Raw genomic sequence first — 27,907 nt, 5'->3', positions numbered from 1 at the left:
AACCAACCCTGGAGGGTAAACTGAATAAGAAGGACAGAAAGAAAGTACAAGGTAAATAAATAAATAAATAAATAAATAAATAAATAAATAAATAAATACATAAATAAATAAATAAATAAATTCTCTCTCTCTCTCTCTCTCTCTCTCTCTCTATATATATATATATATATATATATATATATATATATATAGACTATATATATATTAATCTTCAAAATACACTGGTTGGTCAACTTTTTAGAAGCTCTTATATCGAGGTTATCGGCTCATCGTTCTGACTTACAGCCTGCTACTGATGACTCAAGTTACTGTAGTGCGTCGGAACAGCTCACCGCGGCGAGCTCGGGCACGCGCACCTAGTTCGTGTTTGCCTGCACAGATGGCAACACACGTTCAGTACACGGACTCTACGTCAGCCAGAGCAAAGAGACATTGACAGAAAGGAACTTACGAATACGAAACTTTTTTCGATAAAATCAAACGCGAAGATATAAAGCAGAAGAAAAAGGAGTGTATGTCTGAGCCCTAACCTCTACTACAGAATTACTTTAAGAGCTTACAACTGTGCAAGTTTCTGCTATTACTTCTATTCCACTCTTGCCCGATTCTCGTGTCACAGTAAAACATACGATTACCAATTTAACTTTGACGTCCAGATGAATTGCTCTAGACAAAATTCAATCCATCTCGAAAGAGAAATGTGATCGTGAGAGTGTGCTTGAAGAGCCTCCGTGGCTTAGGCGGCAGCGCACCGGCCTATCACCGCTGGGTTCCGTGGTTCAAATCCCGGTCGCTCCATGTGATATTTGTGCTGGGCAAAGCGGAGCCGGGACAGGATTTTCTCCGGGTACTCCGGTTTTCCCTGTCGTATTTCATTCCAGAAACGCTCTCCAATATCATTTCATTTCATCTGTCATTCATTAATCATTGCCCCAGAGGAGTGCGACAGGCTTCGGCAGCCGGCACAATTCCTATCCTCGCCGCTAGATTGGGGCTTCATTCACTGCATTCTTGACCCGGTCGAATGACTGGAAACAGGCTGTGGAATTTCCATTTACAGAGTGTGCCTCACCGAGCTCGATAGCTGCAGTCGCTTAAGTGCGGCCAGTATCCAGTATTCGGGAGATAGTGGGTTCGAACCCCACTGTCGGCAGCCCTGAAAATGGTTTTCCGTGGTTTCCGATTTTCACACCAGGCAAATGCTGGGGATGTACCTTAATTAAGGCCACGGCCGCTTCCTTCCTACTCCTAGCCCTTTCCTATCTCATTGTCGCCCTAAGACCTATCCGTGTCGGTGCAACGTAAAGCAAATTGCAAATAATAAAAATAATAAAACGAGTGTGCCTCAGGTCCGTATCATAGGACAGGCGTCCCGAGTCAAAGTTTAAGCAAGATAGGATGGGCGGGTTCTTAAGCGCCATACACTATCTATAGGCCGCTGGCGGAGTAAACCAGGCCCAATCTAAGGCTTAATCGGTTGCTTCAGTGTTGGATGTCCCTCTTATTAAAAGTCCATCCTAAGTCGCGCCAAGCTAATACGGGAAACTCGGGTCTGGCAGAAAGGCAATAATAATAATAATAATAATAATAATAATAATAATAATAATAATAATAATAATAATAATAATAATAATAATAATAATAATAATAATACCGAGCGAGTTGGCCGTGCGATTAGGGGGTGCAAAGTTGTGAGTTTGCATTCGGGAAATAGTGGGTTCGAACCCCACTGTTGGCAGCTCTGAAGATGGTGTTCCGTGGTTCCCTATTGAGGGCATAACATACGTTTATAGTACCGATATCTGTTGATAAATGTTCAAACATCTTGCACCAGTTGTTGCAAGGATTAAATTTTAGATGGCATTCTCCAAGGCGGGGCGGGTGTACCTCCAGTATAATAATAATAATAATAATAATAATAATAATAATAATAATAATAATAATAATAATAATAATAATAATAATACCGAGCGAGCTGGCCGTGTGATTAGGGCGTGCAGAGTTGTGAGTTTGCATTAGGGAGATAGTGGGTTCGAATCCCACTGTCAGCAGCCCTGAAGGTGGTGTTCCGTTGTTCCTCACTTTCACAGCAGGGCTGTACATTAAAAAAGGCCACGGCCGCTGCCATGCAACTCATAGTCGCCATAAAACCTATCTGTATGGGTGCAACGTAATGCCAGTTGTATATAATAATAATAATAATAATAATAATAATAATAATAATAATAATAATAATAATAATAATGGTTTTACGTGTCCCTAACTAATTTTATAGTTTTCATAGACCAGAGGTGCGTGAGGTTTATTCCCACTTAGTTGCTTTACGTTCTGGTAAACCTTAAGACGCGGCTGGCATATTTGAACATCTTCCAATACTATTCGACAGAGCCTGGATCCACCTATCCAACAGCGGTTGAAACAGTCAGTGCTTTACCATCTGAGCCACTGAACTCGACTGTCCTCTTAGTAATAATTAGGGTCCGAATGCAATACTATGTCCGCCTCTGTGGTGTAGTGGTTAGCGTGATTAGCTGCCACCCCCGGAGGCCCGGGTTCGATTCCCGGCTCTGCCACGATAATTTGAAAAGTGGTACGAGGGCTGGAACGGGGTCCACTCAGCCTCGGGAGGTCAACTGAGTAGAGGCGGGTTCGATTCCCACCTCAGCCATCCTGGAAGTGGTTTTCCGTGGTTTCCCACTTCTCCTCCAGGCGAATGCCGGGATGGTACCTAACATAAGGCCACGGCCGCTTCCTTCCCTCTTCCTTGCCTATCCATTCCAATCTTCCCATCCCTCCACAAGGCCCCTGTTCAGCATAGCAGGTGAGGCCGCCTGGGCGAGGTACTGGTCATTCTCCCCAGTTGTATCCCCGACCAAGAGTCTGAAGCTCCAGGACACTGCCCTTGAGGCGGTAGAGGTGGGATCCCTCGCTGTGTCCGAGGGAAAAGCCGACCCTGGAGGGTAAACAGATGATGATGATGATGATGATGCAATACTATGCAGTGCCTACAAAATCTCTCTATATAAAATAAGAGTTTTGTCTATACATTGCTCAGAATTTAAAAGGGATGGTATTTATGTGTCAGTTGTGTCCACAGTAACAAGAAAATACACATTTCAATTTTCCGTAATGTCTGTCTGTCTGTCTGTCTGTCTGTAGGTAGGTGGGTATGTATGTATATACACGCACCACTAGAAAACCGCTGAGGAGAACTGAATGAAAATCGGTAGGCAAAGTTAGGGAATAAGTCGCTAAGATCTAGGCTATAAATACTTTTATTCACGCTGAGTGAAATGGTACAGTTATTTAGGGGAAGGTCTAAAATTGAATTCTCAAATATTTATGTTATTAGTGGTCGTGTCTTAATGAAAATCGGTATGCAAAGAGGGGTAGTAAGTCGATGTAATCTAGGCCATAAATAATTGTATTCACGCAGGGTGAAATGGTAGTTTAGGGGAATGCCTAACATATAATTCACCGCGCGAGTTGGTCGTGCGGTTAAGAGCGCGCTGCTGTGAGCTTATATCCGGGAGATAGTGGGTTCGAATCCCACTGTTGGCAGCCCTGAAGATGGTTTTCCGTGGTTTCCCATTTTACACCAGGCGCATGCTTGGGCTGTACCTTAATTAAAGCCACGGCCGCTTTCTTCCAACTCCTTAGGTCTTTCCTATCCCATCGTCGCCATAAGACCTATCTCTGTCGGTGCGACATAAATCTACTAGACAAAAAAGACAACTATTTCTGTTATTAGGGGTCGTATCTTAATGAATATCGGTATGCAAAGTCGGGGAATAAGTCGCTATAATATAGACATAAGTACATAATTTTATTCACGCTAAGTGAAATGGTAGTTTAGGGGAAGGTTTAAAATTTCAGTTCTCAAATATTTATGTTATTAGTGGTCGTATCGATAAATACTGACCGAGCTCGATAGCTGCAGTCGCTTAAGTGCGGCCAGTATCCAGTATTCGGGAGATAGTGGGTTCGAACCCCACTGTCGGCAGCCCTGAAGATGGTTTTCCGTGGTTTCCCATTTTCACACCAGGCAAATGCTGGGGTTGTACCTTAATTAAGGCCACGGCCGCTTCCTTGCCATACCTAGCCCTTTCCTATCCCATCGTCGCCATAAGACCTATCTGTGTCGGTGCGATGTAAAGCAACTTGGATAAATACTGTGTAACTAAAGTTATATATAGTTATATAGTATTCAATTTCCGATCATTTATGTCTTATACATTGTTACCGTACCGGCTATGAACACAGAGATATTAATGAATTTGTATTTTTGTTACTAAGTCCATATCAGCGCCGAGTCACGGGAAAATGGGTAAGCAGAATTCAATGAAAATTTGTATGTAAAGTCGGAGAATAAGGAACTAAATTCTATGCTATAAATAGTTGTATAAGACGCCCTAATATCACAGAGTCGAAAGAAAACTAAATGTGAAGGCCTACAATATAGAAAGCTCATAAAATTGATCAACAATAACATTACATGGACCATTATTTGTTGTGATGTGCTTTGTGTCTTCTGCTGCCACTCATCTCCGACAGAAAGGATTACTGCTGCGTACCGAGCATATTTTAAATTTTGCTTTACGTCGCGCAGACACAGATAAGTCTTAAGGGGTGAAGGAAGCGGTCTTGGCCTTAATTAAGGTACATCCCCAGCATTTGCCCTATGTGAACATGGGGAAACCACGGAATACCATATTCAGGGCTGCCGACAGTGGGGTTCAAATCTACTATCTCCCGAATGCATGCTCACAGCTGCGCGCCCGTAACCACACGGCCAACTCGCCGGGTCGTACCGAGTGTAACAGCCTACCTGAATAATGGCGGGAAGTAGTTCGGGAGTTAGATAAATTTCCCCTTTAACATGCCATTCCTCTGGTTCATATTTTTTCTGATACTACTGGTAAGTAATACACTGGTTCATCATAGAATTCGAGCTATTTAGTCCCTACTCTAAGGCACTGATTGGAATGAGCATTGTGCAAATTTAACGGAATAATGGCAGAGGAGTTTTCACGACAGTCTGCGGCCTCGTCATTCCAGCTCTGGAACTTTGGAATGTTAAATCGGCACCGTAGTACTGTTCGTTAAAAGTGAGAAAATGTGCGGTTTTTAATTTGATCAAGTATTTTATATGATAGCATTGCTTTTAATCGCTATATTCCTGTTGACGTTTTTGTAATGACCAATGTTGACTTCAGTTAGGAAAACCACAGTCAGTCTTCCTGAGAATCCCACAGCGAAGCACGTGTACATCAGCTAGTATGTAATAAAAAAGTCTACCTCAAAACATATAATTACATAATTGCACGCACAATAATCATTGTTGCTATTGTTGCTATTTGTTCAAAAATAGTTCATGAAGATTAATTTAATATAAGCTACAGATCACAATAAGTCACAGTAGTTACTCTCTTGATTCTAATGGTAATCGAGGCATCGAATACAATGTACTTCAGGCTGGGCTGGGTAGCTCACACGGTAGAGAGCTGGCCTTCTCAGCTCAAGTTGGCGGGCTCGATCCCGGTTCAGTCCGGTGGTAATTGGAGTTGCTGAAACCCACCAGCCTTTTGTTGATGGATTTACTGGCACGTAAAATAATTCCAATTCTTAATTTCTCTTCGTATAAATGAATATTTTCCCCAATTTTCCCCTTGAATTCCAACTTAATCTTTATATTTTCTGCTTTAAAGAAAAGCATTCAAACTTATTCGTCCACTAAAGTAATTTCATGCCACCTCTCCGCTGACAACTCGAAACATACCACTTAGTCGAGCAGCTCGTCTCCTTACTCCCAAGTCTTCCCAGCCCAAAGTTTGCAACATTTTCGTAACACTGCTCTTTTGTCGGAAATCACCCACAACAAATCGTGCTTTTTTCCTTCGGATCTTTTCCAGTTCTTGAATCAAGTAATCGTGGCGAGGGTCATCCACCATACTGTGGTTGGGGTCTTACCAACGACTGTTATATTTTATATTTTCTTCTTTTACACATTGCGTCACGTTCGACACGGTATTTGTATAGTTGATGTATGTATCGCACTAGCGATATGTCTATTCCTTTTGTTCCAATCCTCGTAGTACTTCACCTATATATCGTCAGCAGTCTCCTCATTCATGGCACTATGGATTAATAGCCATAAATAACCAGATATTATCTTATTACTGATTTTAATCATCTTCCTTGTTTTCGTCCCTTAACAGAAACATATTACCAGTTGGTCTGCTTAAAAATGTACCAAAGCAGGCGCTTTCGGTTTAACCGCAAAGAGAAGAGGATGAGTTTGATGAGTTAGCGCAGAGGGTGCAGGTAGCTTTTGTTTCGTCAGGTAGGGCAGGGGTTGGGGGGACAGCCATGATTTATGACCTTTTCATTCCCCAGAATGGCCAGCGTGCGCGCATGCCGCTAAAGGTCACAAGAAAGGGTAAAATGTACAGTCCTCCACAGAACAAGGGAGTTCTCATATCTTCCTTCCTTTCTCAGCACGGAGTTAAAATACTGTACATTACAAACACAATAGTAGTTGACTGCAGATGGTGGAGAATTCCAAATAGCCTATCTTGACTCAAGAGTCCGACAGAGCCTTTCACAATTCGACTTAAATTACACTGACGATTTTTCTCATCCGGCACGCATTGAATATCGATCAATGCAATTTACAGTTCACGCCAGTTTCAACCAATCACGGTCGAATATCATCACTGAAGTATTTTTAAAACGAGATTATAAGATTTGATAGGCGTTTGTTTGGAAATTATCGAAGGTGATTCGCAATTGTTTCAGATTTTTAACCTAACGCATAGTATTTACAAGGTAGTGAAAAATAAAATAAAATATAGGCTACGGTAATAATTAGAAAGAAATTTGCAGAAGTGACTTTATCACATTGGTATGCAATAACTTCAATTAAATACTATGATATCAAATATATATTGGTACAAACAGGTGGGGACAATGGCAGGAAGGTACAAGGAATGATGAGATAAAGTCTAAATTAGCAATACTACTTTCTTTTTTTTTGCCATTTGCTTTACGTCGCACCGACACAGATAGGACTTATGGCGACGAAAGGATAGGAAAGGGCTAGGACTGGGAAGGAAGTGGCCGTGGCCTTAATTAAGGTACAGCCCCAGCATTTACCTGGCGTGAAAATGGAAAACCACGGAAAACCATTTTCAGGGCTGCCGACAGTGGGGTTCGAATCCACTATCTCCCTGATGCAAGCTCACAGCTGCGCGACCCTAACCGATCGGCCAACTTGCCCGGTGCTCGTTGAATTATCGGCAAGATGAAACACACTCGTTATGTTACCACTGATAATCATGTTACTGGTTTCATGTCCAACAAACTACTTCTGCGATTTTCGGAGACGCCGAGTTGCCGGTATTTTGACCCCAGGAGTAAATCTACTGAAACGAGGCTGGGTTATTTGAGCACCTTAAAATATCACCCGACTGATCCTAGATCGAACCCACCAATTTGAGTGCAGAAGGCCAGCACTCTACCATCTGAACTACTCAGCCCGGCTGGATTACAGTAACAATACTTTCGCATTCTAGTCTATAATAATAATAATAATAATAATAATAATAATAATAATAATAATAATAATAATAATAATAATAATAATAATAATAATAATAATAATAATAATAATAGGCTATGGCCTTTGTAGAGACCAGGCACAGATGTTTCGAACTGGCTCCCATGGGTGACTTGAGCGTCACTGAAGATGGGTCCTACTTAGAATGAAATATCATGGTGAAAACGGCACAAACATCCAGTTCCCGAGCAAGTGGAATTAACCAATGAAAATTAAATTCCCCGAACCCGTAGAGAATCCAACCCGGGACACCTTGAACCAAAGGTCAGCACTTAAATTAGTTAGCCTCCAAGCCGGAAATAATAATAATAATAATAATAATAATAATAATAATAATAATAATAATAATAATAATAATAATAGCTTTTTTGCTAGTGGCTTTACGTCGCACCGACACAGACAGGTCTTATGGCGACCATAGGATACGAAAGGGCTAGGAGGGGGAAGGTAGCGGCCGTTGCCTTAATTAAGGTACAGCCTGGAGTGAAAATGGGAAACCGCAGAAAACCATCTTCAGGGCTGCCGACAGTGGGATTTGAACCCACCATCTCCCGGATGCAAGCTCACAGCTGCGCGCCCCGAACCGCACGCACAACTCACCCGGTAATAATAACTTTACTGTATGCGGACATTTTGATCTGACGTCATCTACGCACTTTGCGTCAGTTTCGTAGTTTTCGTCTTACTCTACCGACTGGCAGAGAAACTAATCTCTTTTGAGCGATCTATGGCTGAGATTTTATTTAATTTTGTCAGGTGAACGCCAAATGTGCCATCCTTATCACAGATGGTTTATATGCCGTACGACGAGGAAAATGAAATGTCGTATGGCTTTTAGTGCCGGGATATCCCAGAACGGGTTCGGCTTGCCAGGTGCAGGTCTTTCTATTTGACGCCCGTAGGCGACCTGCGCGTTATGATGAGGATGAAATGATGATGAAGATAGCACATACACCCAGCCCCCGTGCCATTGGAATTAACCAATTAAGGTTAAAATCCCCGACCCGGCCGGGAATCGAACCCAGGACCCACTGAACCGAAGGCCAGTAAGCTGACCGTTCAGCCAACGAGTCGGACTACGACGTGGAGTGTCGAATGGATTCTTTTCCCGCCCTTTAAAAATTCCAGCTACCTCTGCCGTGTTTAAACCCGCGATCTTGGGGTCTGGAGGCTGGCCCGCTAACACTGATCCCCTGATGGAGCTAATAAGCGAATGTATGTACTGAGTTAGAGAAACTAACCCATGGGCCAGCAACTCAGCGCACTGCGGAGGATTGTTTCCGATCTATAGAAATAAGTTTTGAAGTTCACAGTTGCAACGAATTTAAAGATACTATCATGTACCTGCACCATCGCCCGCGTTTAGTAATTCAACCGTTAGATGTTTTAAACCATTTACTTAAAAGCAAAACATCATTAGGTTCGAACCCCACTGTCGGCAGCCTTAAAAATGGTTTTCCGTGGTTTCCCATTTTCACACCAGGCAAATGCTGGGGCTGTATCTTAATTAAGGCCACGGCCGCTTCCTTCCTATTCCTAACCCTTTCCTATCCCATCGTCGCCATAAGACCTATCTGTGTCGGTGCGACGTAAAGCAACAAAAAAATCATTAGTCCTATATGCATTAACACATATTATCAGCACACTTTATTTGGATGCATTTACACCCTACTGCTGAATCTGTCGACCTCGGCAATCTTCGAGATTCGTACTGGCAACCTTTGAAACACAAACTATGAATCGCTTAAGCATCGTTCTGCGACATCTGGCGTACACTTTACGTACTAGTACTGTTGTTGTTTACGTAGCAAAGCCAAACTATAGAATTCCTGCTAGGAACAAGATTCGCATCGAGAAATGTTATATAATGTTTTATAATGTGTAAGTGACACAGTTGTTGGCTTAAGATAATAACGGTTTGGAAACTTCATATCGATCGATCATATTCTCGATTCAATTCAGATTTCATTTTCATTCAGTTGGCAGCACTACCGGAACCAGGACAGCTCCCTCCTTACTCCTCACCCCCGTACACAAATGTATCCAGATAAAGTGTGCCGATAATAGTTTTTACATAAATTGCATGAATTACATTATTTTTACTTATATTGTTAATGTCAGTGCTTAAGATACCGGGTTGGTAGATGCTACAAATAATATTAAAACAATATAAAATATCATATTACTTAAAAACAAACTATTTTTTTCCTTATAGAGCTTCCGGATAAACTATATCAGGTGTACTTCCATTCGGAGTTGCGATGTGTAGTGTGTTTGCCTTTCCAACTCTTGGACAACCCACGTACAGTTGACCATTCGAGAAGCACCGTTTCCGAAGATTGAGTCCTACAACTTTAAGCGATTTTTCCTTGTGCCTTGTTGACGAATATAGTGCAACTCAAAGAAACGGGGAATTTCAGACATCCAAACTGAAACGGTATATCCGAAGTGATGATTTGAATCTCAGGAATGAATACTACATCGCCCGCGGCATGTCCGGTCATGATGGTGTCTTCTATAATATTCGACATCACTGTCGTGACTGAGAGTGGTTTTCCGTTGCAGAGGGAAGAGGGATTTACATTCTTGAGGAGGATAATCTGTGCCACAATCTTCAGCTACAAAGATGTTGGGGGGGAACGCCAGGTGACTCCAAGTTGTTAAAAAGCTCATCTGTATTACAAGTGGTGTCGATGGACTTGTAGATTTGCAGAACACCAAATAATTCTAGTAAAAGTTGCTTGTTTATGCTGTTCATAGCTTCATTTCTCGGAGCAAGAATTGCTCTTTGACACAGTCATGCGTGTGAATGAAATGAATATCGGTTAAATATTGTGATTTACCCATAAAATAAATAATTGAAACAATAGCAAGTAATAAAAATAATTAATGAAGTCATGTCTTGACCTGTAAAAAGATACGTCTCTGTTAACAATTTCAATTCTCTGCTTGCCATAGATTTGGCTGGGCATCGCACATGTGCACACAGACGAACAGCTCCGGATATTACCTACTGAATATGGCTCTTCGTGTCGGGGACCGAAAATGGTTTCCTACGCCATGGACTTAAAATGGCTCCTTGACTTATATTGCCTATCTTATGTACGTTGACTAGCGACAGTGAATCTATGCATTTAATCCTGATGACTCTACGATGGAGAGGTAAAGTTTTTTTATATGTAATGGCTAATCTCAGGAACTACGGGACCGATTCTAAAAATGATTTTATTAATGCAAATATTCATTATCCCTGAGGGACATGGGCTGTATTTTGTTTTCAAAACAATTCTAGGGTCCACCTCTGTGGTGTAGTGGTTAGCGTGATTAGCTGCCACCCCCGGAGGCCCGGGTTCGATTCCCGGCTCTGCCACGAAATTTGAAAAGTGGTCCGTGGGCTGGAACGGGGTCCACTCAGCCTCGGGAGGTCAACTGAGTAGAGATGGGTTCGATTCCCACCTCAGCCATCCTGGAAGTGGTTTTTCGTGGTTTCCCACTTCTCCTCCAGGCGAATGCCGGGATATTACCTAACTTAAGGCCACGGCCGCTTCCTTCCCTCTTCCTTGCCTATCCCTTCCAATCTTCCCATCCCTCCACAAGGCCCCTGTTCAGCATAGCAGGTGAGGCCGCCTGGGCGAGGTACTGGTCATACTCCCGAGTTGTATCCCCCGACCGAGAGTCTGAAGCTCCAGGACACTGCCCTTGAGGCGGTAGAGGTGGGATCCCTCGCTAAGTCCGAGGGAAAAACCGAACCTGGAGGGTAAACAGATGATGATGATGATGATGATGATGAACAATTCTAGGTTGGGGGGGGGGGCACGGGGAGAGATATAAAAATAATAGGCTAATATAGGCGAAATATCGAATTTGTCGTACAAGGACGAGACAAAGCTCAATTTAAGCCCCTTGACGCAAAGAACTCGGTAAGCCCAACGGGCCCGAAAATCACGTTTTAAGGCCCTAAAACCAACCGTTATTGAGATATTGGCACCACACTACCCCTGTTCTAGAAATCGGATAAAGAAATGAACTGCCGTAACGTCAGATCCAAGATTCTACAACAGCGAGATTATCTACAATATATCACAAAAACCTAACATGTTACAGAGATGAAAACTGGTATTTAGAGTCTCCTTTAAAAAAATAACGCAAATTTTTGTTTTCAGAAAATCCACTTAAGGGATTTGGGGGGCGGGGTGAAAGAAGTGAGGAAGGATTTGAATACTTTATATGAGGGTACATATACCGAAACTGAAGATGTTACAGGAGTTAAAATTGGTACTTGGAATCTCCTTTAGAAATAAATGAACACACGTTTTTGGAAAATCCACTTAAAGGGGTGAAATAATAAAAAAGGGGGTGAATTTTTAAAATGAGTATCTTCTTCTTCTACCGCTTTTCCCACACCTGTCGGGTCGCCGGTGCGAGCTGTGTCGCACATGTGGATTTGACCCTGTTTTACGGCAACCTTATGTGTAGCGATGTAATTACTATTCCGTGTTCCTGTTGTAGTTTGTAAAGTGGTATGTTGAGTGATGAAGAGGAGAGAGTTGGGACAAACACAAACCACAAACAACCTGCCCCCGAGCCAGAAGAGTTAATCACATGCAATTTAATTTCCTGACTCAGCCCGGAGTCGAACCCGGAACCCTGTGAACCGGAGGCCTCAACGGTGACCACTCAGCCAAAGAGTGGGGCAGTTTTTAAAATTAGTATATCTACAGTATATCTCTTAAACTTAACATGTTACAGACGTGAAAATTGGTATTTGGAATCTCCTTTAGAAATAAAGAAACCCTTTCTTTTTCTTCGACTTAGAAGTGGACTGTTTCTCACATGTAGAGTTCCATGTCGCATGTTCCAGATTTAGCTCTGCCAGTAGCCTGGTCATCTTAGCCGCAAAGGGCAGTACAGATGTGGTTTACAAAGAGGTGCTGGGGTAAATGAAATGCAACTTTTCGGCGAGTTTTTATACTTGAGGGATTTTCAGATAATGTCTTAGTGCAGTACCGAGGAACAATTAATGTTTATCAACTTACGAAATCCTCGCCTGCGAAGCCGTGGGTAACAGCTAGTTAATTATAAATACATTTCCGTTGACTTTTAAAGAAATACAAGATTTATCCTGTACTATTGAGACGATTTGGAAGATTTTGGTATAAACCGCACCTTTTATCTCCCTCTGCTTTAAGAGCTTGAGTTTTGTGAAACGCACACTTTAGCGTTATATATATATTGAACCCTTTAGGTCCATATTGAGGGATACCTACCTTCCTTACCTATCAGCAAAGTTCATGAGATCTGTCTCTTGGGTCGTTTCGGGTTCTTCGTCACTTGCTGAGGTAAAGGTAGGGTTCATTAATTCTAATCTATCTACTGGAATGAAAGGTCTATTTAAAGGATTCCTATTTATTCAGGAAAATTCTGAAGTAGTTTACTATGTCAACGGTGTCATAGTCAAATGTGTCCACTGGACACCACAATCATTTTAACATAAATGTCAGAACACTGGTGTGAGACTTTAACATAACTGCCTGATGGGCATTCTTACTAGAAACCATTGTCTCAATTATTAATCATTTAAGAAAGGAAAGTCTGGAAATCCTTAAATTCGGCTTCCATGTGAGATCACATGTACCATCATAGTGATTCGTTATGGTCCAGCCCTCGTAACACGAACTCTGGACTCTGAGTATAATTAAGGCCGTCCAATCGGTGTGTGCCACACAGTGGTTCTACGGCATGGACCCTTAATTGAATCGATGTGACCTGCGTCTATGTCATGGACCGACCTCTAATCTTTTAAGTTACTTTAAAGTCATTGTGGATGATGACCGCAAGGAAATGATGCTACAATGGCATATGGCCCTAATCTAAGTCACTGAGGTTGATGACCCCCTGACCATCCAAGTTTCTAGGCTGAAGGCTAAACACAATTAAGTTACATCGGTTGATGACCAAAGTTCCACTTTACTATCCCCAGCACATTCACTGCTCAATCAATCAAAGTTCAATAATTACAACAATAGCAATGCTCACAAACTTTGTGGCAGTAAAATCCATTTCCTTCGGATATGTCCCTTTAATCTTTACTTTTATTTTTAATATTCCCCAGACAACAAACTAAAATTTCCAGAATGCATCTCCAAGTTATTCGCTTGATTAAAGTTATTTCAAATGCGGTTTCACTGAATTTAATAATTTAATAAATTTAAATGATTTAACGAAATATTAACCAACAACAAATTTTATCTCCGCGGACTCTGGTTTCCTCACAAATTTCTACGCAGCTGTGATGTGAATTCAATATTGCGATGTTTATCTGGCTGGAAAAGAATTTGTTACATCATTCATGTCCAGCTATATATCTCATCTCGTGATATCATGCTTAAAAATCTAATCTAATCCTAACCGTTTAACACTTGGATATCCTAATAATCTACGTACAAACCAAACAACTCGCCATATAATTACGATGTCATATCTCGTCATTACCATTATGAATTTTGCACACCCCTCGCAGACAAATCGATCATCACGACCATCGCTCTATATTTTGGACAACCTTGAAATTGGGTTACTCTGTTCCTTATACTCAAAGTTCATGGTTTCCAATGTTCATTACGTCCCCAATTACAGTATTTCACAAATTTAGATCATTACCGGCTATGAATTTTCAACTAAATCCAGCATTTTAACGTTTTCCTGGCCGAGAATTAAAGTACAATCTCGACTCCACTCCTATTCCCGTTATTATCCCCGCTGTCCGCTTAGGTCTCTCACCCCATGCTCGCTTGGCAGTTACAGGAACCACCTGGTTTATTCACAGATGACTGACTTCTCAAAATGCTCCCTTTAAACTCTGCCGACATGATTCAACAAATACGATATTCTACCCAACAAAATGCACAGATATGCTTCCAGATGCCCACACTAATTATACGCGTCGCCAATTATACCGCTATGGATTTCTATGAATTTCTTTCCATTCTCAACATTATAAAATATTCCTCGGGTTATCATATCCCGGCTTCAATGACAGGACTCTAACCTGATTCGCACATCTCATCTCAACTCATACCAAACATTCCTCGGGCTTCAGTGTCCCGGCTTCAATGACAGGTCCAACCTGATTCACAAACTAACCTCTGTTTCCCAGCTCCACAATTATCATCGACAAAGAACTGGAATAAAATCCTCACTAGAAATTCCGACATCTAATATCGCACAATGCATTAATCATGAATAACTTCGCATAAATGATATCGTATTTAATAACTTGATTTTTACGAGAAATGACTGAAACATTCTACTAGATCTTTTATTGTCAGTCAGACACAGTTTAAAATGGGCATTAAAAAAAAAGAACGTTTCTCTCCGTGACCAAATTCATCCCCTAGGTTCTCACCCGACAGCGCGCTTCCACTCGATTGAAAATGAGTAACCATGGATTATTATTAACGTCAAATTGCAGACAGAAGAATTTTACGTCGAATGAACATCTTACATTGACATCACAAAATACAGGCAGTACACTCACACGGATGACGATCTACATTGGACGTGATATCACTTCGGAACCCTATTCAATAACTTTTTACAACATTATATGGCACTCGCAAGACTTCAAAATTTTATCCAAGTGGAAAATAAAACAAATGACTCTTTTAGTCGTACTCTCACACTTACAAAACTTAGTAGGGGTGACCACTGCGTCGTATATCCCCATGCAAAATACACTTTTAGAAATCACGAGATGAGATATAAGAGGCAGTAAGATGGGAAGTCACCTACCTCATGTCTTCATGCCAGTATTCGTCTTAGGGCTCACCTGCGACCCTGGCATTTTATTTAGCCATTTTTACATTCATGGCTTTACAATTTATAATTATTTCTTCAGGTTTCCTGGAATAAAGCATAAAAAAAAGAAAATACCCTTCACTTGTTTGCTTGTACGCACACGATGGACTATAATTATTCCCGCACACGAATTACTTAATCACATTAGAATATTTCAGTACTTTGACCGTCCTATCTGATACACTTATTTCTCTCAAGAAAACTATCTCCCCATGGAGTCAAGACTTAGCCGCAATGGCTAAAATCTGCAGTCGAACTCAGTCTACTTTCGTTGATTTGATTTCGCAGAGCAGCTCAACAATTTCGTCCGCTTTGTATCACAAATGCCGGAGAAGGAAGCTTCGTCATGGCGCCCCTTCATATTTATAGCAGTTACCCCCTCTTCAGGTCTCTCCCTTTGCCGCCAAGAAAAATTTTATAAATTTTCTGACTTACCTAAACTGTAATTTCAAGAGTTTTGAAAGTGACTACATGCTTGCTACATTTCTGATGGTAGTGTTCATGGACATTTAAACATTTTACGGGTTCGATTTGTGAGATGATTGACCTCCTTTGATAGGCACTATATTTTTTTGACTTGGCGTGGTCACGCCGTGTACACGCGCTTTGAAATAGTTCATAAAAATGAATTGAGATTCTTCCGCCGTCGACACGTGTGGTTGACGTCACGTACCCCAGAGCGTGGGACCGAAGGTAATCACCCCCTCGTCACGTGTCAACTCCATGCTATCAAGAATCCAACTTTAAGTTTAATTTGTCATATTATGCATAATGTTCTTAGGGCACAAAGGTCATGGGTTCATATAGCGTTATATATATATATAGATAGATGGAAGGAGTGTGAAAGTTACTTTTCGTCGCACTGACCCAGATGGGTTTTTATGGCGACGATGGGATGGGAAATGGCTAGGAGTGGGAAGGAAGCGACCGTGGCCTTAAGGTGGCCTGGTGTGAAAATGAGAAACCACCGAAAATAATCTTCAGGGCTGCCGAGAGTGGGGTTCGCTATTTGCTTTTACGTCGCACCGACCCAGATGGGTTTTATGGCGACGATGGGATAGGAAAGGGCTAGGAGTGGGAAGGAAGCGGCCGTGACCTTTATTAAGGAACAGCCCCGGGATTTGCCTGGTGTGAACATGGAAAACCACGGAAAACGATCTTCAGGGCTGCCGACAGCGGGGTTCGAATCCACTATCTCACCAACGCAAGCTCACACCTGCGCGCTTGGTTGGACTGTGATTCACTCATAGCTAGTGTACGGAAGTGTGCTTTCATATCTGACATGTAAAATAGTGCTGACAACGGAACTGTTGTAGGAAGAGTACATTAGTGCTGTTTCCAATACAAAATACTCTTATTTCGAAGATGATCAAGCGATGAAAGGGGCGTGATTTTATCATATCCAAGAAAAGCACCGCATGCATATTCAACAAAGAAAGTAAGGCCAGAAGAGGGCGCATTTCCAGAGAGCAAGAAACAGCGAAATTCGTTCGTGGCCTTCCCGGAGATAATTTGGAAAATTAAACCTTCTCTCTGGCCATCTCATGAAACACATAAAGTAATTATCTCCATCACCAGCCATAATTTGCACTTGAAAAAATAATAATTATTATGAAACGGCGACTCGGAGTGTTTCTGGAATGGTTCTGTTGTCAGCACTATTTTCAATGACAGGCACCAGAGCGTACTACAGTAACAAGCTTTGAATGCCTTACACTCCTGAAGTTAGTTTCGCTTCCGTATATTTAAGTGCGCTGCCACAATGAACTTCTGAACTTGTTACAATAGGTTGGGAACAAACCTCCGCATAGTGTGGCTGGAGTTGCCTTCACAGCCCTGTCCTTCATGGGGCGAGTATGCAGTAGGGGCTGGGGAGGGGTATGAATAGGAGATGACAGTGTCGTCTTGCCAGGCAGCTAACTGCTGAATCAGTAAGCTAATTTTAATAGACACAATTAATGCAAATCTTGGATAAGAAATTATCCTCCATCTTGGGACAGGAATGAGAATACTTTATTCTTATTAAAGTAGTTTGGAATTAAATAGCTGTTTTTGGTTTAAATTGTGAACATAAAAGCAATGGTCTTCTCTGTGGCGTGATATTTCGAAAATCAATCCCAAAAGCATGTTTTGGCCATATTATTCTTGTGCTAAACCAAACCAATCCCTATGGCGCAACAGCCCCGAAGGACCATGGCCTACCAAGCGACCACTGCTCAGTCCGACGGCCTACAGATTATGAGGTAACGCGTGGTCAGCAGGACGAATCCTCTCGGCCGTTATTCTTGGCTTTCTAGACCGGGGCTGCCATATCACCGTCAGATAGCTCCTCAATTGTAATCATACAGGCTGAGTGGACCTCGAACCAGCCCTCAGATTCAGGTAAAAAATCCTAAACGTGGCCGGGAATCGATCCTGGGTCCTCCGAAAAGAGGCAGGCACGCTACCCCTACACCGCGGGACCGGCACCTGAAATTTAAAGAACAATTTTTTTCTCAATGGTACATTTACGTCTATGATGGAAAATGAAACGTAGAGAAGTAGGCTTTCCTTCAGCAAGACAGTAGTGGATGAGTTTCCACTGCGGGCATGCACAAGCGCTGCTGCTCAGCCTTGAACAAAGATAGGTCTTATGGCGACGATGGGATAGCAAAGGGCTAGGAGTGGGAAAGAATCGGCCGTGGCCCAGCATTTGCCTGGTGTGAAAATAGGAAACCACGGAAAACCATCTTCAGGGCTACCAACAGTGCGGTTCGAACACACTATCTCCCGAATACTGGATACTGGCCGCACTGAAGCGACTGCAGCTATCGAGCTCGGCGCCAAGGTAACAAACAAGTCTGAAGACTTAATGGTTTTAGTCAACTGTGTACTGTTGACCCTGCTCAATCTTTAACAACCTGTGAAGATGTTGAAGATTAAACAAGTTGTGTAAATGGGTCCCTCAGGAAATGGTCAAGTCGTATAAACAGCTGCGGGTGGCCGCCAGTTGCTCGCTCCTCAACAAGAAGAGCAATTCTAAAGCCACTGTTGATGCACACACTGGCCACATGCACCTCTTCGTATTTTCAGCGTGGGTACGAATGCGTAGAAACGATACCTCGCAATATCAGAATCATTCTCAATTGAACTATACAATAAGAGTTTCAGGGCAGATTCAACATCTTATAAACAGTTGTTACTTGTTGTCGTAGAGGGTATTCATTCATTTATTCGTGACGCCACCTAATGAAGAAAACGTCTGAGTGGCTCAGTCGATAGAGCGCTGGCTTTCTGAGCCCATGTTGGCGGGTACGAACCCAGCTCAGTCCGGTGAAATGCGTGGGCCTCATATCGATAAATATACCGGCACGTAAAAAATTCTATAGGAAAAATTTCCGGCGCTGCGGCGTCTTCGAAGAATCTCAGATTAGTTAGTGGGACGTACAACCGATGATTTACTTATCAAGTTTTCAGCCTCAGCTCTTCTATTGGAATTATCATAACCATAATCCTTTGCATCATAAATAGAATGATGTTTCCTAATAGGCTATTAAACTTTCACACATTACATTCAAACACACAAAACATTTTTCCTCTTCTTCGTGCTCAAAATAAATAAATAAATAAATAAATAAATAAATAAATAAATAAATAAATAAATAAATAAATAAATAAATAAATAAATAAATAAATAAATAAATAAATAAATATAACTTCACGTTTAAAGAACACAGTCGGATATGACACTCCCCGTTTCAAATGCGCAGCGGTTTTCCGATTTGTCTCCTCTAAGAAACTCAACAGATTGATATTGTGCGGTATCATCTACGAATGGAGATGGAATATAGCGGATTCTGCTATACGTTCACACCTCAAAAGCCTGCAGTTGATTCATTGATGAAGCCTTTAGTGTCCAGCCTTCGACACCATAAAATAACACCTAAAACACCTAACACTTCTCTACATGCCTGCAAGTTTCGAATTGGATGTCAGTGGCACAGGAGATATCTCAGAACACACTTCTCGCAATGCGGAATCTGATTTTAATTTCTAAATCTGGATACCATTGTTGTTTTAGCCAGCATTCTAGGTATTTGGAATATGGCGTGCTGTCAGTGGTGTTTCCATTGAGGGAGGTAACAGCCACAGTGCTAGTTGAAAATAGAGGGTTGTGAAGACGTTTTGTCCATAAACTTATAAACTCATATTCTGGATGTTTACCTTAAATAACTCGTAAAATCGATATGTTTTCACTTTTATCAACGTTACGGAGGGTTTTAAAATCAAACTTGAAGTACTTTAACAGGGTGAAAATATCTGTCATGATGACGGTAGCGGTGATCATAGCGACGGATGAACTTATTATTTCGTCAGTGAGTGGGTACCACACACTAATGATATATTTTTGTGAGTTTATTGTCTGTTGGGTTTCTTACTTGATAATTTTAGCACACTGCTGAATTTCAGCACGTGCCAACATTGTTTCAAACGAGGCTGGTATGCTTGCTTCGAGAACGCGCTGGTTCTGTGATGTCACTTCTCGAACATTAGCTCTAGTGTCCTGGATTCGAAACTAGCTAACTTAGAGTGGGACTTCAAGATGCACATATGACAGGAGACTCTACACTGTCGTAAACAGTCATGCCCTACTATCTCAAAGGACGTACCATTGATAGTAAGACTCTGGAAGTACATTCCCAATAATATACATTCTGATCTAGACATTTTGGCCATCAGAGGATCCATACAAATGATCAGAATTCACCTTTACATTCCTCAGTAATATTGTGGGAAATTTTATGAAAAAAAAGGAACTCCATGAAGCCTTTCACCGTTTTTGACATACCTTATGTTGGTATACTTTTTTATGTTTACACAGCTTATCATTGTAGGAAGTACAAATAAATAAAAATGGATTGCAAAGTATGTGATATAGTGATGATGTTTCTGTCACCTAACTGAAACCACAACACCTGCATAAATATGTTCGGGCTGAATGACTCAGGCGGCTAAGGCGCTGGCTTTCTGAGCCCAGGTTGGCAGGTTCGATCCTGCTTCAGGCCGGTGGTCTTTGAAGGAGCTCAAATACGTCAGCCCCGAATCAAAAGATTTACTGGCACGAAAAAGGAACTCATGCGGGACAAACTTCCAGCACCTCGGTGTCTCCGAAAACCACAGAAGTAATTAGTAGGACGTAAAAACAACAGTATTATTATGGTTTAAATAAAGTTTTGTATATATTTTTTCCACATGTTGGATAAGGTGATATGTGTCTCAACATTGGTTAGGCCTAACATTTTGAAGACGTTTAACTAATTGTTATATTAAAACTCGTAAATATCTGTTTCAATAAATAGTACCATTCTTTAAGTACGGAAAAATCATCCGAGCACCACGCAACGTACGTTCAATGTCAAAATATTCTTCCCTTCTTCAACTTATATACCATTAGAAATTGCTTTTTCCCCTTCCCCTATTGCATTAAAGTCCTTAGTATGGACTTGCTATAAATAATGGAAGATTTACCTATTACTGAGTTCCACATAAGCAAGTGAGATCTTTCACTCAGATGTTGTCACTGTGGGTAGTAGATAGCCCGCGAGGCAGGTCTTTAGTTTGTTGTCAGTCAGTGAAAGGGAGATGGAGTGGCTACAGCTTATATAAAAATCATGTAAATGAGGCAGGGCGGGAGGGTGAATGGTCGTCAACACCTGCTGTAGGGGAGATGGCAGTATCATTCCTTGGAAGTCGGCAGCAAGTAGTTATTCAGTCTCTTCCTTGACTTTCTTAGTTACATGCCAAACCTAGAAATAGTAGTCTTCCAGTTTTGACCGATTTTTATCCATTGTTTTAACAAACAAAAACACCCTTGAAAATAAACGATCTAAAATGATTTGTCCTAATTTTCTTTCTTAACCATCCAATGCCTGTTGCCGAAATGTACCTACTTAAATGATTTTACAACATTTCTAAAACAACAATTTACTCATTAGATGTATCGAAAATTTTGGGTATGTACAATTAATTCCTTCGTCACTAAGAAAATGACCACAAGAAAAGAAATAGCGTATGGCCTTTAGTGCCAGGAGTGTCCCAGGACATGTTCGCCTCGCCAGATGCAGTGTTTTTGATTTGACGCCTGTAGGCACCCCACGCGTCGTGATGAGGATGAGATGATGATGATGAAGACGACACATACACCTGGTCCCCGTGCCAGCGGAATTAACCAATTAAGGTTTAAAATTCCCGATCCTACTGGGAATCGGACCCGGTACCCCTGTGACCAAAAGCCAGCACGCTAACTATTTAGCCATGGAGTAAAATTTCCTTGAATGCTACGTATTCATTCCAGTGTTCAATGTAGAACCATTTGGTGTAATTCTTAAGTTTATGAAATTAATAATGAGACTGATGGAGTCACCTCTACACGTCTACAGACCTTTACCCTTTCTTCAGAGAAATCCTCAAACCGACTACGCTATTCTGATAATTTCGTTATTGAGGTGTGGCTTCTTTAATGAATGGTTATCGTATAGGTCTTAGGTTCAAATGATTCTGGAATTTTATCTACGAATCTTATCCGCATTGATTGATTTCCTTGACTCGTACACTGGGGGTTTGTAATTGTCTAAATACACACCTCTGAAATTACACCAAACACATCCCATTGTTAAGTATGAGTACTACATAATCATGTAATAGTTGAACACTTCCTTCCACACGGGGTTGGCATTGGTGTTGGTATCAGAATGGGGATCCAGCCATGAAACAAGGCCAAATCCACATGAGAGGGACAAGTCACATTCTAGACCTGACCAGAGTGTGGAAAAGTGGCGAGCAAAGAACGAATCGAGCTAAATCCGTTCTGAAGGAAGATAGTAAAGTCAAAACTTTAATTGGCATTACTAGATAGCGGAAACTTCGTTCCAGAATGCATCACCATGATTCATTCGGTTGTATGTACAGAGAGCGACAAATTGTTACCCTGTTATATAATGAACGTGAAACACATAGAGGGCAATGTTACCGTAGGAAGATATAGTACTCGAAATTGACTTTCAACCTAGCGTATTAGGTTGTGTTACGTACCCACAGCGGGCGACTTCTACTCACTCTACAGTGTGATGGCAGTAGTGTTGGACCTGTAGCTTAGATCCTATCCAACAGAACAAAGAGCAACCGACGCGAAATCGTGAGGTTGTGGTCTCGGATTCCACTGGTGTCTGGTGGGTTATTTTTGTTCTATTTACATCTCTTCAACAAGTATTGTATATAAGTAACACGACATAACAGGTTGAAAGTCGATTTAGATTACGATGCGGTCGTGAAAATTCAATATTCAGTGATATACTATGCTGCCCAATTGAACAGAGTAACAATTTTAGTAAAGTAAAAATGGTTCCCTCCAGGGAGGATACCACGAACTTCATGCAGCAGGTGAAGAGGCAGGGAACTGGCTAAATTCTCTGGACATTGAACTATACGTTATATTTCCATTGTTGTTCTATCTGCTTTAAGTGCATATAGTACATATATGTGCATATAGTTTCTCTATACCCTTTATATGCCATACGAAATGAATAAACCACTGTGGTCATAGGGCCTAGCTTGCCGCAAGATACTCGTATTCGATTTCTGGCGTCGACAATCTTTGAAATGATTTTTCCATAATTTCCTACTACAACTCTAGGCGATGCTGATTCAGCACCTCCCTGAAAGGTTGCTATTTCATCCTTCTTAGCTCTTTGCCTAGTCTACCCTCATCGGTATCTCACAAAGAGATCCAGCTGTAGATAGCCTAGATAAGAGACTGATCCTCTGTCCGTAATTGTAAATAGTCACATGCTGGACGTCACCTGGAAGGATGTGAGTTCAATTTCCACACCAGGAAACTGAGGAACAGATGGTCGTTGGGCTAACTCAGCCTATAACATAAGTGTGAATACGGCTAATTCCTTCGGTAAAGGAAACCGAGAATACAATTAATTCTCTATTCTGCTAAGTGTAGAGGAAGTGATATCAGGGTTGTATTCACGGACTGTTTGGCAAGTGAGCCGTGGTTCGTGTTCAAGTGAATGTATGCGGGAGTTCATGAAATATGAAATCACATCCTTATGTTACATACACTGCGTAATCCTGTAATCACGTAAAAGGATAATCTAGCTTGGCACTTCACACCGAGTACGGAAAAAATCTTTCTGTTTTCCTATTTTACGATCCTTGATGTCCTGGGCAGAGTTGGCCATGAGCTCAATTTGACGTGTCCATAAAGTGTATTAAACGGTGATGAATCAAGGAATTCAGAAATTTATTAGAGTGATGCCTTTAAATTGTGTCATTCGATTTGCAAGGTAGAATTTACTAGAACATTCTCTATCTCACTAATCAGTAAAGCGACATCCGAAAAAGTCAAGACTTCACATTAAAACTAAACTTTTTAATTTTGTACGTGGAGTGAGGTAAACACAATCTCGAACTGTCAGGATCCAATGTCGTTTGAAGTGAGTAAAAATGGAAATTAATCTTTCTCCTTCTTATGATTGGAAGGCACTGTATCCATAAAGCACTTGCGAGGCGCACAGTGTTCACGTACCAGATAGCGGAGCTCTTCAGCTTTATCTGATGTGTTACAGTTGTATTGTGGTCCACAGTCCCTTATCTCCAGTGTCCGGTTGGAATATTAATTTTACTCCGTAACGCACAAGAACTGAGGTCTGCTACGCAATGCAAAATGAGATTCCACAAGTACGAAATTAATCTCCCCTTCCGTGTTCTGCATCCACTGGTCTGTCTTAGCAGAGCGATCAGCCAGTTCCAGCTTTATTAACCGCTCGTGCCTACATCAACAGTGGAATATTTCATAAGCATGACGATGACATACACCATTTCATATGAACTTCTGAAGTTAATGAAGCCAAATTTTAGTGCCTATTGCTTAACAGAATCCTACGTGAATTCTTTCCCGTTGATAGAGAAAGTAAAAATGAAATGAAATGGTTTATGGCTTTCAGTGTCGGGTGTTTCCGAGGACATGTTCGGCTCGCCAGGTGCAGGTCTTCTGAATTCACGCCCGGAGGCAACCTGCGCGTCGTGATGAGCATGAAATGATGATGAAGACGACACATACACCGAGACCCCTTGTCAGCGGAATTAATCAATGGTAATTAAATGATGGAATGGAAACCGGGACCACTGTGGCCAAAGGCCAGCATGCTAACCATTTATACATGTAGCCGGACGATAGGAAAGGTAACTATGAAATCAACTATTTGGCAGGTTGTAAACTGTGTGCTATTATTTAGAAGGAAGTATTTTGCATTTTTATTGACCTAGTTTATGGCAAGAAAAGAAATTGAGACATATAACTCATTAAGGACATTGGTTTGTCACAGAGGCGTAACAAATATTACACGGACCCGCCTACAGGAAACAAACTTGGGCCTCCTGAAGGAAAATGTGTAAAACCAGGAAATAACGCATATCAGTTTTACTGCAGCAGATAAAAGCAAAACTTTAATTCATTCTATATCCCTTTAATATATGTAGAGAAAAATATTGTAGAAATCAAAATTCTAATTAGTGGATTCTGTTTTAAAAATGAAATATTTTATAGGAATGAAATACAGCATAAATAATTATACGCTTCTATTTTTGGTTTTTATATTTTTAAAACTTCACTGTAGTGACATCAGATTCTAATGAAATTAAACATTGTGACGTGCTATCAGAGATGCATAGGTTATTCATGATTTCACTGAAATCATATTCGATGTTGAGAAAGCTGAGTTCACCGAGTCTGTATTAAGTCATATAATTTCGTAGATAGTTCTTTACACGTTATCTTTTCTGAAATGTTAGTTCCCTGGAAGAAACAGTAACAGGAAGAGTCATAAACAGATAAAACTTGAGATAGTGGTTGGGTTTTTACTACTAATTGATTTGTAATCAGCTACAGGTGACTTTCTTTACATTTCGTGTTGTGAGAGATGTCTGTGGTAAAAGCATTACAATAAATAAATAAATAAATAAATAAATAAATAAATAAATAAATAAATAAATAAATAAATAAATAAATAAATAAATAAATAAATAAATGAATAAATGCAGCTAAAAGCAAACAACACGACAATTCCTCTACAAAAACATCATGATATCACCTTTCTATTACAGAATTACATTCAGGTACAAATGTTGTTCATTTATTTTTCCGGGGGAATTCTGCGCGGGCCCCTTAAGTCCCGGGCCCGCCTTCATTGCAAGCCCTAACGTTACGCCATTGGTCTGTCAAGAAGACTACTGCCAAGCCAGATGACCTGTAGGTATCTGAGAGTCGCGTGGTCAGTGCGACGACATCCTCAGTCACACTGAATGGCTCCTGCCACCGGGTCTGTTGCCTCTCATATCAGCCAGCTGCTCAGTTGGTCTCACAACGTTAAGCCAAACCCGTTCCAGATCTTGAAAGTAAAACAAGGTAGAAATTCAGGGGGAAATTTCACCCAAGATCTACCGGGATTGAGACCTCGGTTATGTGAGTGGAAGGCCAGCAGTTATGTCATTGTACTAAACAAGCCCCTCCCCTTCCACAATCACGTAATGAATGCTCAGTATAATTTCTAAACTGGTCTGTGAAGAGCATTAGGGAACTATTCAGAATTGGTTCCTGTACAGTGGAATTTGTCATGTGTAAGAGTAGGCACTTCTGAGATAACGACATTGTTCCATCAGCTCTACTCCTGATATGATACAACAGATCATGCTTCACTTCATATGTCGGTCAGTATCTGATATCGGCAGCACAGCCATATCACCTGTCTCATCCAGATAATAGTGCGTGAACCTGCTATAATCACCTAATCACTGAACACAAGAGTTCTGTTCCGTGTGACAATGTGTATCTCAACTTCAGTAAGTCATATACATTATATTACGTGCGAGAGTTTTTCTGACGACAATGCTATCACCAAAACTAATACAAAATACACTGTACAGTCACTGGGCTTTATAATGAAGTAGCAGTGAAGACGAACTCAGTAAAACAAGAAACTATCAAAATCATGAATGTAAAACCAGTCAACTGATCAGAAATGTCTCAGTCTGGGAGATTAACTTTTCTGATGCCATAAGATATTGCTTTCCAAGTAGGAAAGTAGGACCTCAGTAAACTCAGTTGTCTATATAGTCGTTGCACCTAAAAAAATAAAAGCCTCTATGTGGCGATGTTATCGGAGATATACTGTCCCGCAGCACAAACATCATCAAGAACGAGAATTGTTTCGTACTACGAGTTCAAAATCGGCCATGCCAGGAACTATGTTTTGTTTACGTTCGGTGCTCTGTCATCCGACTCTATCGTAGGGTGCAGGAGCCGGCTAAATGCATGACTGCTCAGTTGGTCAGTGTGTCAGTGCTTGGTAATAATAATAATAATAATAATAATAATAATAATAATAATAATAATAATAAATAATTTAATAATTTAATAATTCTGTCAAAGAATCGCATCCCTTAGCTATGTTGACGGTCGAAGTCTTGGGTGTCTCGATCTGTGTAATCTATCTTCTATTGCACAAACTTCTGTCTGTTGGAATGTTGCACATTATTCTCCTCTCAGATTTAGTGACTCTTAATTTGTGATCCCTTCGCCAGTCCTCGGGTTAATGCCATATATCAAAAGCGTCTTTTACCTTTCTTTCTTTCTTTTTTCTTTCTTTCTTTCTTTCTTTCTTTCTTATTCGGCTGTTCCATTCACTTCCATAAAGGGCTACACTCCACACAAAAGTCTTCAGGAACATTTTTTTAATAACCATATTTGTGCTTGATGAGATCAATTTTCTTCTCTCTTAATACGGAGCTTCCTCACTTGAGCAAGTCCACAGTTAAATACTTCTTTGCCGGGAAATTTGAAACACGCGCCAGTTACTTTCATGTGAAGTTGAAAGGTCTCTTTCTATACATAAGAACATTCCAACAGACAGAAGGCATTCGATGACCACAGAAAATTTGTCTTCATTGCCATCAGGAGCATTACTTGTACCGCATTTGGTGGAGATCCGAATTGTCTTTCTGCTGCCCTATTACCGTGTAATTCAGCGTATTCCACATGTTTTATTTAAATGTCATATATTGTAATGAAAGCCTATTCTGTACAGCTGATATTGAGTACGGTAAATTGTTATTACCAGAACTTGCTACTACTGGAACTTGCTACTGATTAAAAAGTGAAAGTATTTTCTTTTTACCCTTCCTTGAAGGTTGCCTAAGTATAACGGTAGTGAAGGTGTGTGTTTACCTGGTACGATAAGGAGACGGGCGGGGAAGAGGTTGCGGGCTCTCTTGTTCGGAATTTCCTCGGAACTCCCATTCCAGTCAGACGAATGCAGATGTACCATAGCCGCTGTTTCTTAACTCCAGTAATACAAGAGCAGGGCCTTAGTCAAGCGGGAGGTGGGG

Source organism: Anabrus simplex, chromosome 1 (genome assembly GCF_040414725.1).
Source record: "Anabrus simplex isolate iqAnaSimp1 chromosome 1, ASM4041472v1, whole genome shotgun sequence".
NCBI lineage: Eukaryota > Metazoa > Arthropoda > Insecta > Orthoptera > Tettigoniidae > Anabrus > Anabrus simplex.
The sequence above is the reverse complement of the archived record's forward strand: the minus strand, read 5'-3'. Positions refer to the sequence as shown.